At 31.2% G+C, this 10527-nt stretch overlaps 1 pseudogene; it reads left to right on the forward strand.

The window, feature by feature from the left end:
* The first annotated feature begins 3532 nt into the window (after positions 1 to 3532).
* On the forward strand, positions 3533 to 4983 carry LOC149577835 (GDSL esterase/lipase At5g03810-like; annotated as a pseudogene).
* Positions 4984 to 10527: the final 5544 nt, after the last annotated feature.

Consider the following 10527-nt stretch of genomic DNA (forward strand, 5'->3'; position numbering starts at 1 on the left):
ATTATTAGAGGACTTGTGTAAAATATCAATTTTTTTGAATCTTGGGATGCATTTTCCAATGTGGACATTTCAGTTATGTGTACACATATATTTGGACCATTTCAAAATTTTCTTTAAAAAAATACATAAAAATCTATAAGAATAGAAACAAAATGATTGAAAATTAAATTAAATTAATGAACAATTATAGATGCCTAACTAAAACACTTAACAACATATAATAAATTTTATATATATATATATATGTATGTGTATATATATATATATATATATATATATATATATATATATATATATATATATATATATATATATATATATATATATATATATATATATATATATATATATATATATATATATATATGTATATATATATATATATGTATGTATATATATATATGTATGTATATATATATATGTATATATATGTATATATATTATATATATATGTATATATATGTGTATATATATGTATATATATGTGTATATATATGTATGTATATATATATATGTATTTATATATATATATGTATATATATATGTATGTATATATATCTATGTATATATATATGTATGTATATATATGTATGTATGTATATATATATATATATATATATATATATATATATGTATGTATGTATATATATATGTATATATATATATATATATATATATATATATATATATATATATATATATATATATATAACAAAGAAAAATCAAATATAGATATTCTTTTTGAGTTGGTCTAATTAAAAGCATATTCACAATGAATCAACCAATCTAGATTTCAAACAACTTTCTACATAAATTTCTCAATCTCTTTCTAACTCATGCTAATTTGCAATAGTTTTTATGATTTCACCAAAATTATTGGTTTACAAAACAAGACATGACTATAATTTGTGAGACAAGGTTGTCTCAAAGGAACTCTAATTTAGATGAAAAAGAATCTTGACCAAATATCTTGAAAAAGAGTATAGAAGAAAAATTATAACCCAAAACTAGGGTAAGTGCAAGAAGTTGGGTTTCACTTTTGGACAAAAAGTGGAAGTGTTTTTCCTATTTTAAAATTTCTCGTGAATTGATGTCAAAACTTGAGACATTTAGACATTGAATTATAAAAAATAATTAGAAATAAAAATTTTATTGCTTGGAATCTACTTTTTGAATATGTAGCCTATTTGTATACCCATACGGTAGTTTTTTTGGTATGGATCTTTAAAAACCACTTTTTCAAAATGCCTATTTCAAGACCATACCACACTTGTGTACATACAATATAATTTGACACAAATAAATAATTTTTTTGTAAATCCTTTCAATGGAAGTTACCTAACACACCAAAGGTTGATGATAATAATTTTCCTTAGTTTTTAATTGAATAATTTTTTTGTTATTAATTTTTAATTGTCTATAAATGTAAATTTTAAAACCTTTTGTGTATGGACACCATAATTTGATCAAATTTTCACTTCTTTCAAAAAAAAAATTTTGCATGTAGGTTGACATAAAATAAAAAAGTTATTAAAGTTTTAGTGAACCTCGCTAGTTTACATTTAGGTATAATCTTTGATTAAAAAATAATGTAAAAATAGTAAATAAAATTATAACACTATAAAATTTATATTTATGAAATCAGGAAAGTGAGAACTCTAATGAGTTTTTGTTTTGTAAAAAGAATTTGATCGGGAAGACCCTCTAAAAGTTATGGCAAAGCATGAATTTGTCAGTTCAATGCCTTAGCCAAAACTCGAGAGGTCAAGTCATAGGCTTGGTCTCACCAAGCCTATACCGAACCAAAATCTGAGGCAAGAGAAAAAAAATCTCGTCCCATGTTGTAAGAAACAAGCACCCATTATTTGAAATTCAAAAACTAGGTATCCGTTTTGAAAAAAGTTAAATTGGTAAAAAAATTGAATATTTAAAAAACAGGCACCTAATTTTCAAAAAACATATACCCATTTTTTATTTTTTTTAAATGGATGCCCATTTTTAAAAAATTAATTTTATTTTATTTTTTTAAAAATGTACCTACTTTTTGAAAATAAAAAATGGGCACCAAATTTTTAAAAAAATGGGTGCCCATTTTTTGAATTTTAGATTGGGCACCCAAGCCTAATACGGGTGCCTGTTCTTTAAAAAATGGGTCCCCATTTCTGAAAGATCATGATCTCAATCTGTGGACTTTTGTAGAATTGAGACCCAACTTCTTGCTTCTACCTACTTATACAATTGCAAAAATATAATGAATAATAATAAAATGGTTAGGTTTCTAATGGATGATAATTAGAAATCACTCATTAATAAAAAATGGGGGACTTGATAATGGAGAAAACCATAGCACATGTAGTGAAAAAACAATTGTACCATTAGTGGATGTGCATAAGGGTTTTCTCTATCAAGTACAAGCAAATCTATATCCATGTCAAGAGGAATAGACATCTTAAGGGATTTAGTTATGTGTAACTCTGAGGATAGTTACAAGACTTGCATTTGGATAAGGACTTTGAAGTTTGTATCTAATCTACTATTCGAGTCCTTAGAAATTTGATATTATTCTATATTTCATGAGTTAGATTACTTGGCATAGAGTGAGAGTTTCATTGGGAAAACTCGAGTTTCTTGCAAGAATTTTCTAGTACCAAATCTAAAAATATTTCTCCTCTTTGACATTTATATGCTACTCTTAAATTTCTAGTGATTCTACTTGTGTTGACAAGATCTCAGATCCAAGGAATAATAAAAAGGGTTGTAGCCCACAAAACTTCCCGTTGAATGTCGTATTGTGGAAACCCTTGCAGTGACATTGTAGATTGAGATCATATGATTAAGGAGTGCATTAAATTAAAAAAAGAGAGTTTTCGGTAGAATTGTGTGACCATTGTTGTGCTTATGTTCGTTGGATGTATAAAACTTCAAGTACCAAGGAGTAATAACAACTTTTATTTTTAACTATTTTTTTGTTAACAAATTTAAATTTATTCCTTACTCTTTTTTCCAACAGCCAATAACGAAGTAGCAGAATTACAATTTATAGAAAAATCTATATATTTAGATAAAAAAAGGTTGAAAATTAATTATTCCTATACATCAAAGTAACAATTGTATGTCATCACCCTCCTTTAGAGGTCAAACAAAGAAGTAACTCAACCTCCAAGGGAAATAAATGATAACATATATTGTATAATTCCTTTTGCAGTTAAAAACTAACCTGGCTTTAAAGTCAAGGCTTAGGTTCGAGAATCATCCCACTTCCTACCGACCTAAATAGACATTAATTTTTTCTTGGTAAGAATATGGACAAAGGCATTGTGTAGAAGTCCAGTAAAAGACGAATTAACCGAGTTTATAAAGTTTTCTGAGAGTGTACGACAGTTACCGTACTTTGCAAGGCAGTAAACGAGCATTGCAATGTAAATATTGAAGAGAAATCACTGCCATTTACGTGCTTATTATTTTTCGACAAAACGGACTTCATGTCACTTACTTATATATCAGATGTTAGACCATATATTGCTGGAAAGAGATGGATAATTTATTGATAGCGGCAATTCTTGTATTGATTGCAGGCCCATCTGTATATTCTGCAGTAATCCCTGCTTTAATATCGTTCGGAGATTCTATAGTTGATGCAGGAAATAACAATTATCTCCTCACATTAGCAAAGAGCAACCATCCTCCCTACGGATGAGATTTCCCTTGGAAAAAGCCAACTGGTCGATTTTCCAATGGATTCATAGCGATAGATTACGTCGGTATGGCTATCTGATTCATATTGGGATTTTCCTCTTCTTGTAATTCAATGACTTAAAAGTAATTTCAATTATATTTTCTTCGCCTTAATTTTGTGTTGTCCTTCGTAGCATCCATGCTTGGACTGGGCTCTACAACGGTTGCTTATTTGGACCCGGATGCTAAAGGAGTTAACATTGTTAGAAACTGATTAAACTTAGTCCATCTACAGAGTGTCTTAAGTCTAGAAGATCAGTTAAAGCTCTACAGACAATACAGAGAGGATTTAGCCGGCGTAGTGGGCGCTGCAAATGCCTCGAGAATTCTATCGGGCGCTATTTATCTGATAAGCATCGGGAGCAGCGACTATCTTAACAACTACTACGTGAACGTAATTCTTCAGATTGAATATAATCGCAGGCAGTACAGAGAACATCTGCTCAATCTTTTGTCGAGTTTCTTATAGGCAATTTCTTCAAACAAAGACTTCTGTCATGTTTTCTAAGCTGTAGAATTGTACTCCAATGTCGTTATGAAGTTATCATGTATTTATTGTCATGTGTTGAAATGCAGGAGCTTTGAAAGTTGGGCGTACGTAGAGTGGCGGTGGCATCTCTTCCTCCGTTTGGCTGCTTGCTGTCGCAAATAACACTGTACGGTCTCGGAAAGGAGACTTGCGTTGAGAAACTTAATGAAGAGGCGATGATTTTTAATTCGGAAATGCTGAAACTATTGCAGATGTTTAACGGAACAGATGGCATAAAGATTGCCTATTTAGACATTTTCTCCCAGCTCTATGACGCTGCAAGATTCCCAGCGAAGTATGGTGAGATATGTGAACGTCATCTTTACTTAGGACTTCTTTTGTTCTAACTACATATCTTGTCGTGTTCAACTCTGATCGTTCGTGTAAATAGATAGATATAAAATAATGTTCAATTGTTTATATCAATAAATCCATCATTCCATAATCTATTGAATGAAAGAGAGCTGTAAAGAAATATGGATCATGAAATACGATAAGAATCTTCTTAAAATAATCAGTGAGCATTAATATATATTTTCTATTGTTGTTGAAATGGAACAGGGCTTCTGGAAGCGTCGATCTTGTGTAATGAATTGAGTATTGGCACATGTGCAGACACTTGAAAGTATGTATTTTGGGACAGTTTCCATCCATCAGACAGAATGAACTATCTTGTCGCAAAAAAATAGCTTCCCAAAGCTCTCCAGCAATTGTTATGACATCTGCTATTATCTACTATGGTTATAATTCATTTCGTACAATATTTATTCATTCAAACACTCCCACAAAGCTGCCGGATTCTGTATGAAAAATTTCCACATCTATTGATTCTTTGTTTTCATATGCTTGCTAGAAACGTTTGTGAAACTGTCTAATCAAGTACAAGATTCCTCATCGATCAGGATTGAAAAGTTTATTGATTCTATGTCTTCAATTCATGTTTAATCGCATACGCAGCTCACAAATTTGTAGATGGAACTTATAAAGATGATTTTTTTACTATAGGTCGCCAAATTATTTACTGGTGAAGTATTTAATTATACTATTATTAGACATAACTAATGAATAGTATGAGCATAACAATTCAAGACAATTGTGCAACAACAAAAGCCCCCACTTTCTTTGCAATAACCAAAAAAAATGAACATGATCATTAAATTACTTTTTTAATAGATGGTAGGGAGAGCTCCCTCAAATCAAATATTTATGTCTTCATCTCAACTGGAGTGCTTTTATCCATCAGCGAACTAAGTGCGATGAAACATTTCCCATGCAGGTTCTACAATTCGCCTATGAAGAACTCAAACAGAATGTTCAGATAAATGTGAGCTCTGTATTTTTAAAACAATTGCGGGTTCTCCTAAAAAAATGGGTTTGCAAGAACATGATCTGAAAATAAATGAAGAATACATTCCTCTATAACCAATCAAAAACAAACAAAAAAATGACAGAATTGTTAAAATCTACTGAAATGCAAACGATTGTAAAAATCACAACCAGGCGGAGAAAACCGCTTCCAAGCCCGATCCCTACAATAGCAAGCACAGAAAGCCCTCAGTTTTTCAGCATCGGCAAAGGATAGTCGTAAAGTCTTTTATTCCCTACAGAAGAGCTCACATTGAATCTTGGCAGAGCTCCCTCAATTCAAATACAACAATTATATAATAATAGAAATAAAAGAGAACAATTTCAGCTCATTACATCTAGAAGAAACAAATATTATCACCTAGACAAATAATACTTAAAAATCATCTAACTAGTGATTTGATCACACACTAATTTTACCATACTATTAAAGTCACCACTATACTGTTAAAGCCATCACTATTAAAAACAAACCTACCAATAATAATTACTAACATATTATGCCTTAAAGTAGAAAGTGAAAAGATCCAAAGATAAACATCATAAGAACTCATAAAACCATCGAAGAGTTTAGCTTTACAAAAGAAACAGGAAAAAATAGTAAGAATGTTTCAAAACCTATATACCAGGAAACTCATTTATCTTTATCAATAGCCTTCCAATTGTTGGTGAGACATTTGATCTCTTTCTTGAAGTAGTCTTATTTTCATTTGAATTATCCTCTTTTCTTCCTTTCTAAGTGTTACTATCCTCCCTTGAATTATCTTTAACGACATCAATGAAGGAGCTCTCCTTGTCCTAGTTATTTTTTCACAATTTAGAAAGGAGGCTTCTTGATTGGGGTTTTTCTTTTGGGATGAGTTCGATCAAGCATGGCTTCCTTGAAAGAAACTAAGGAAAAGGGTTTCTCCTTAGCTACAACGTGAATGATTTTACTTGAAATCTTAGAAATGAGAGTCCTCTTAGAGCTTTGAGGTACGATTTCACTGCTAAGAAGCTCAATTTTCTATAGAGACTCTTATATACTAAATGTGTTTATCGACTCCTAATAGGGTCCATCCTCTAACAAGGAATAAATATATCAATATATCTTTGTGTGCATCATTCCCATTAGGGTTTTCTCTCTGATCAAGGGTTTCCCTAGTTAACCAATCTAGTGTAATTGTGTATATGCATCTTGTTATGGTTGTTGTTTACTTTGATTGAATGGTTAAGATTAATTAAGGTTGGATATTTGATTCACCCCCCCTAGTTATCTTGGTGGACTACCGTTTCTAACAATTTGTATTAGAGCATCGGGTCCTTGATGATAAAGTTTAACAACTTTGGGAGATCCATGACAGACATATTTAGAAAGGTTAGTCTAAAGTTTGATAGAACAAATTATGACAGCTGGAAGGAAAAGATGAAGACACATCTGCTATGTATGGGTCCAAGATATTGGATCTTGTCAAAATCAAAAGAGATAATTATTGTTGAAAGTGCTTTGGAAACTTGTATCAAGGATGAGAGAGAACTTTTCATGTGTGAAATGAGAGATAGATAAGCATTATTGCCCGCACTTCTTGAAATTGAGTACAACCAGGTAAAAACACTTGATACTTCTAATAAGATTTGGAAAGCTTTGGAAAATAGTTTTGAAGGTGATAAACATTCTAAGAAATTGAGGCTACAAAGCTGGATTTGTACATTTCAAGATGCTAAAATGATGGAAGATGAATCTATAAGAACATATGTAGGAAAAATATCATAAATTACTGCAGGTATCAAATCTCAAGGAGGAACCAAGGAAGATGATGAGGTGATCTGGAAGACATTGAAGAGCTTAATGCCATCATTTAAGTAAGAATTTTAAATGATACAGTTCTTGATCTCTTGTACCAAATATTTCACAAAGAAAACTTTCCTTGGGAGATTAGAAGTAGTTGAGAATGAGCTTAGCTAGTCCAAAAAACTATCTAGAATAGAGACAACTTTCAGTGCCCTAAACATTCAACCTAGTTTATGAAGAAGCAAAAGTGCTAAAGGAGATTTTGCTAGCAGTAGAAGATTTGATGAGGAAAGAAAGATAGAAAGAGTAGCCCTTCTGGTAAGAAGAGAAAAAGATGGTAAGAAAATCTTTAACTGTTGGACTTATAATGAGTTTGTTCATTATTCATCTAAGTGTTCTAAAATAGAGAAAAAGTATAAAGGAAAGTTCAAACCTAGAAGAGATAGAGATTGTTTGTGTGCCAATGAAGAAGATGATTCTAATGAAAAAGTAGTAAGTGCTAGTGATGATGAAATATGATTTGTAGCTATTAAAGAAGAAAGTCCAGAGAAAATGGCCTTGGTATCACAAGCTGAAAAGAAATCTGATTGGATAATTAGCAGTGGTTTTTCACATCATATGACTGGTGATATGAACAAGTTTGTTGACTTCAAAAGTTTTGATGGAGGCATTGTCAGAGTTGGAAACAATTCAGCTTGCCATGTTAAAGGTATTGAATCTATAACTCTTGAAGGTAAGACTAACACTAAGAATGTATATTTTGTTGATGGTTTGAAACACAATCTTTTGAGTGTTGGACAACTAGTAGATAAAGGTTATTAGCTATAGTTTATAGAGAAGACATGTATGATCAGAGACAAAGATGGAAAGGTAATTAGAACAAGAACCAAATCTAGAGGTAATGTATTTCAGGTGAATCCCACTGAAATGACATGTTTGGTTACAAAGGTAGATGACAGTTGGTTATGGCACAAGAGATTTTGTCATATAAACGATGGAAACATTGTGAAAACTAGTAGTATGTTTGCAACTAGAGATTTGCCTAAGATTGTAAAACCTACTAACACAATTTGCAAGGAGTGTGTATTGGAAAAACATACTAGAACTTCTTTTCCTAGCAAGAATTTTACTACTAAAACAAATTTGGAGATTGTGTATATAGATCTTAGTGGTCATACGAGGACTAAAGGATTCCATGGTGAAAGTTAATTCATGATTATTGCTGACGAATTTTTTAGAATGATGTGGGTTGCATTTCTTAAAGAAAAATTTGAGGCATTTGATAAGTTCAAGATATTCAAGAATAGAGTTGAGAATGAATTAGGTATGAAGATTAAATATTTAAGATCAAATAGAGGAGGAGATTTTACTTCAAATGTGTTTAATATCTTTTTTGAAGCTAATGGAATCAAGAAGTAGTTTTGAGCTCCTAGAATACCTGAACAAAATGGCATTGTAGAAAGAAAAATTAGGTCAGTAATAGAAGCAACAAGAGCTATGTCAGCTGAGAATGATGTATCCAATATTTTTTGGAGTGAAGCTGTGAATACAATAGTATACACTATGAATAGAGTATAATTTAGGAAAGACACAAACAAGACCCCTTATGAACTGTGGTTTGGTCACTCACCTATAGTTAAGTATTTCAAAAATTTTGGCAACAAATGTTATATCAAAAGAGATGATGATGTTGGTGAATTTGATGCTAGAAATGATGACGGTATGTTTCTTGGCAATTCATTCAAAAGTAGAGCTTATAGATGTTATAATATGAGAACTAAGACTATTGTTGAAAGTGCAAATGTAAGAGTTGATGAGAAATTTAGGATATAAGAAAGAGTAGTTGACTACAATTCTAATAATGAGAATGTTGTTATTACTAAACCAAGGAATGATGAAGTATTCTTTGAAACTAACAATAAATTTATAGAATAAAGGAGAGATAAGGTAGGAACAAAGTTTAGAACCTAGAACAGAGCTAAGAGATGAGATAACAACTCCTACTTCTAGTAAGAATATGACAAAGAAGAATGTAGATGAGGCATGCAAATATGACTATTGGAAGCAAGCTATGAAAGAAGAATTGGATCATATAGTGAGGCATGGGAATTGGTCCCCAGACTAGTAGACAAGAATGTGATAGAAACAAAATGGGTATTCAAGAATAAGATGAATGAACAAGGTGAAGTTGTAAGGAACAATGTAAGATTGATATGTAAAGGTTACTCATAGCAAGAATGAATAGACTATGATGAAACCTATGTTCTTGTGTCAAGAATAGAAGTAGTGAGGTTATTCTTAGCCTATGCAGCACATAAGAATTTCAAATAGTATAAGATGGATGTCAAGTTAACATTTCTTAATGGAGAACTTGAAGAAGAGGTATACATAGAACAACATGAAGTTCTTCCTTTAACAGATGACAAGGACATGGTATACAGATTAAAGAAAGTATTGTATGGCTTAAACAAGCACCCAGAACTTGGTATGCAAGCTTGGACAAGCATTTGACAAAACATGGATTTGGCAAAGGTATGGCAAAAAATAATCTATACTAGAAAGAAATAGATAATGGATTGATGATTTAGGTAATATTTTTTGATGATATCATATTTGGAGGAGATGATAATGAGAGTGATGTTTACAGAAGAAATGAAGAAGGAATTTGAAATGAGTATAATAGGAGAGATGAAATACTTCCTAGGATTATAGATTGTGTAGGATAAAGAAGGAACCTTTATTTCTTAGACTAAGTATTTGAAAGATCTATTGAAGAGGTTTGGTTTGGAAACATGTAAACCAGTTGGAACACCTATGGTAACTAGACATAAGTTATCTACAAAAGATGAGACACCTAATGTTGAGTAGAAGAAGTACAGATCTATGATTAGACGATTGTAATATCTGACTCACGAAAGGCCGAATATAGAAAATACAACTAAAATTTTTGCAAGATTTTAACTTGATCCCAGAGAAGCACATTATTTAGATATCTGAAGGGAACATTAAAGTTTTGATTTTGGTATGAAAAATCTAATGATTTCACTTTATATGCTTATATTGATGTTGATTGGGCAGGAAATATGGATGATAGAAAGAGCACTAGTGGTGGAGCTTTCTTTCTTCG

This window comes from Cupressus sempervirens, chromosome 1 (assembly GCF_028749045.1).
Source record: "Cupressus sempervirens isolate cs-2001-9-10 chromosome 1, ASM2874904v1, whole genome shotgun sequence".
Lineage (NCBI taxonomy): Eukaryota > Viridiplantae > Streptophyta > Pinopsida > Cupressales > Cupressaceae > Cupressus > Cupressus sempervirens.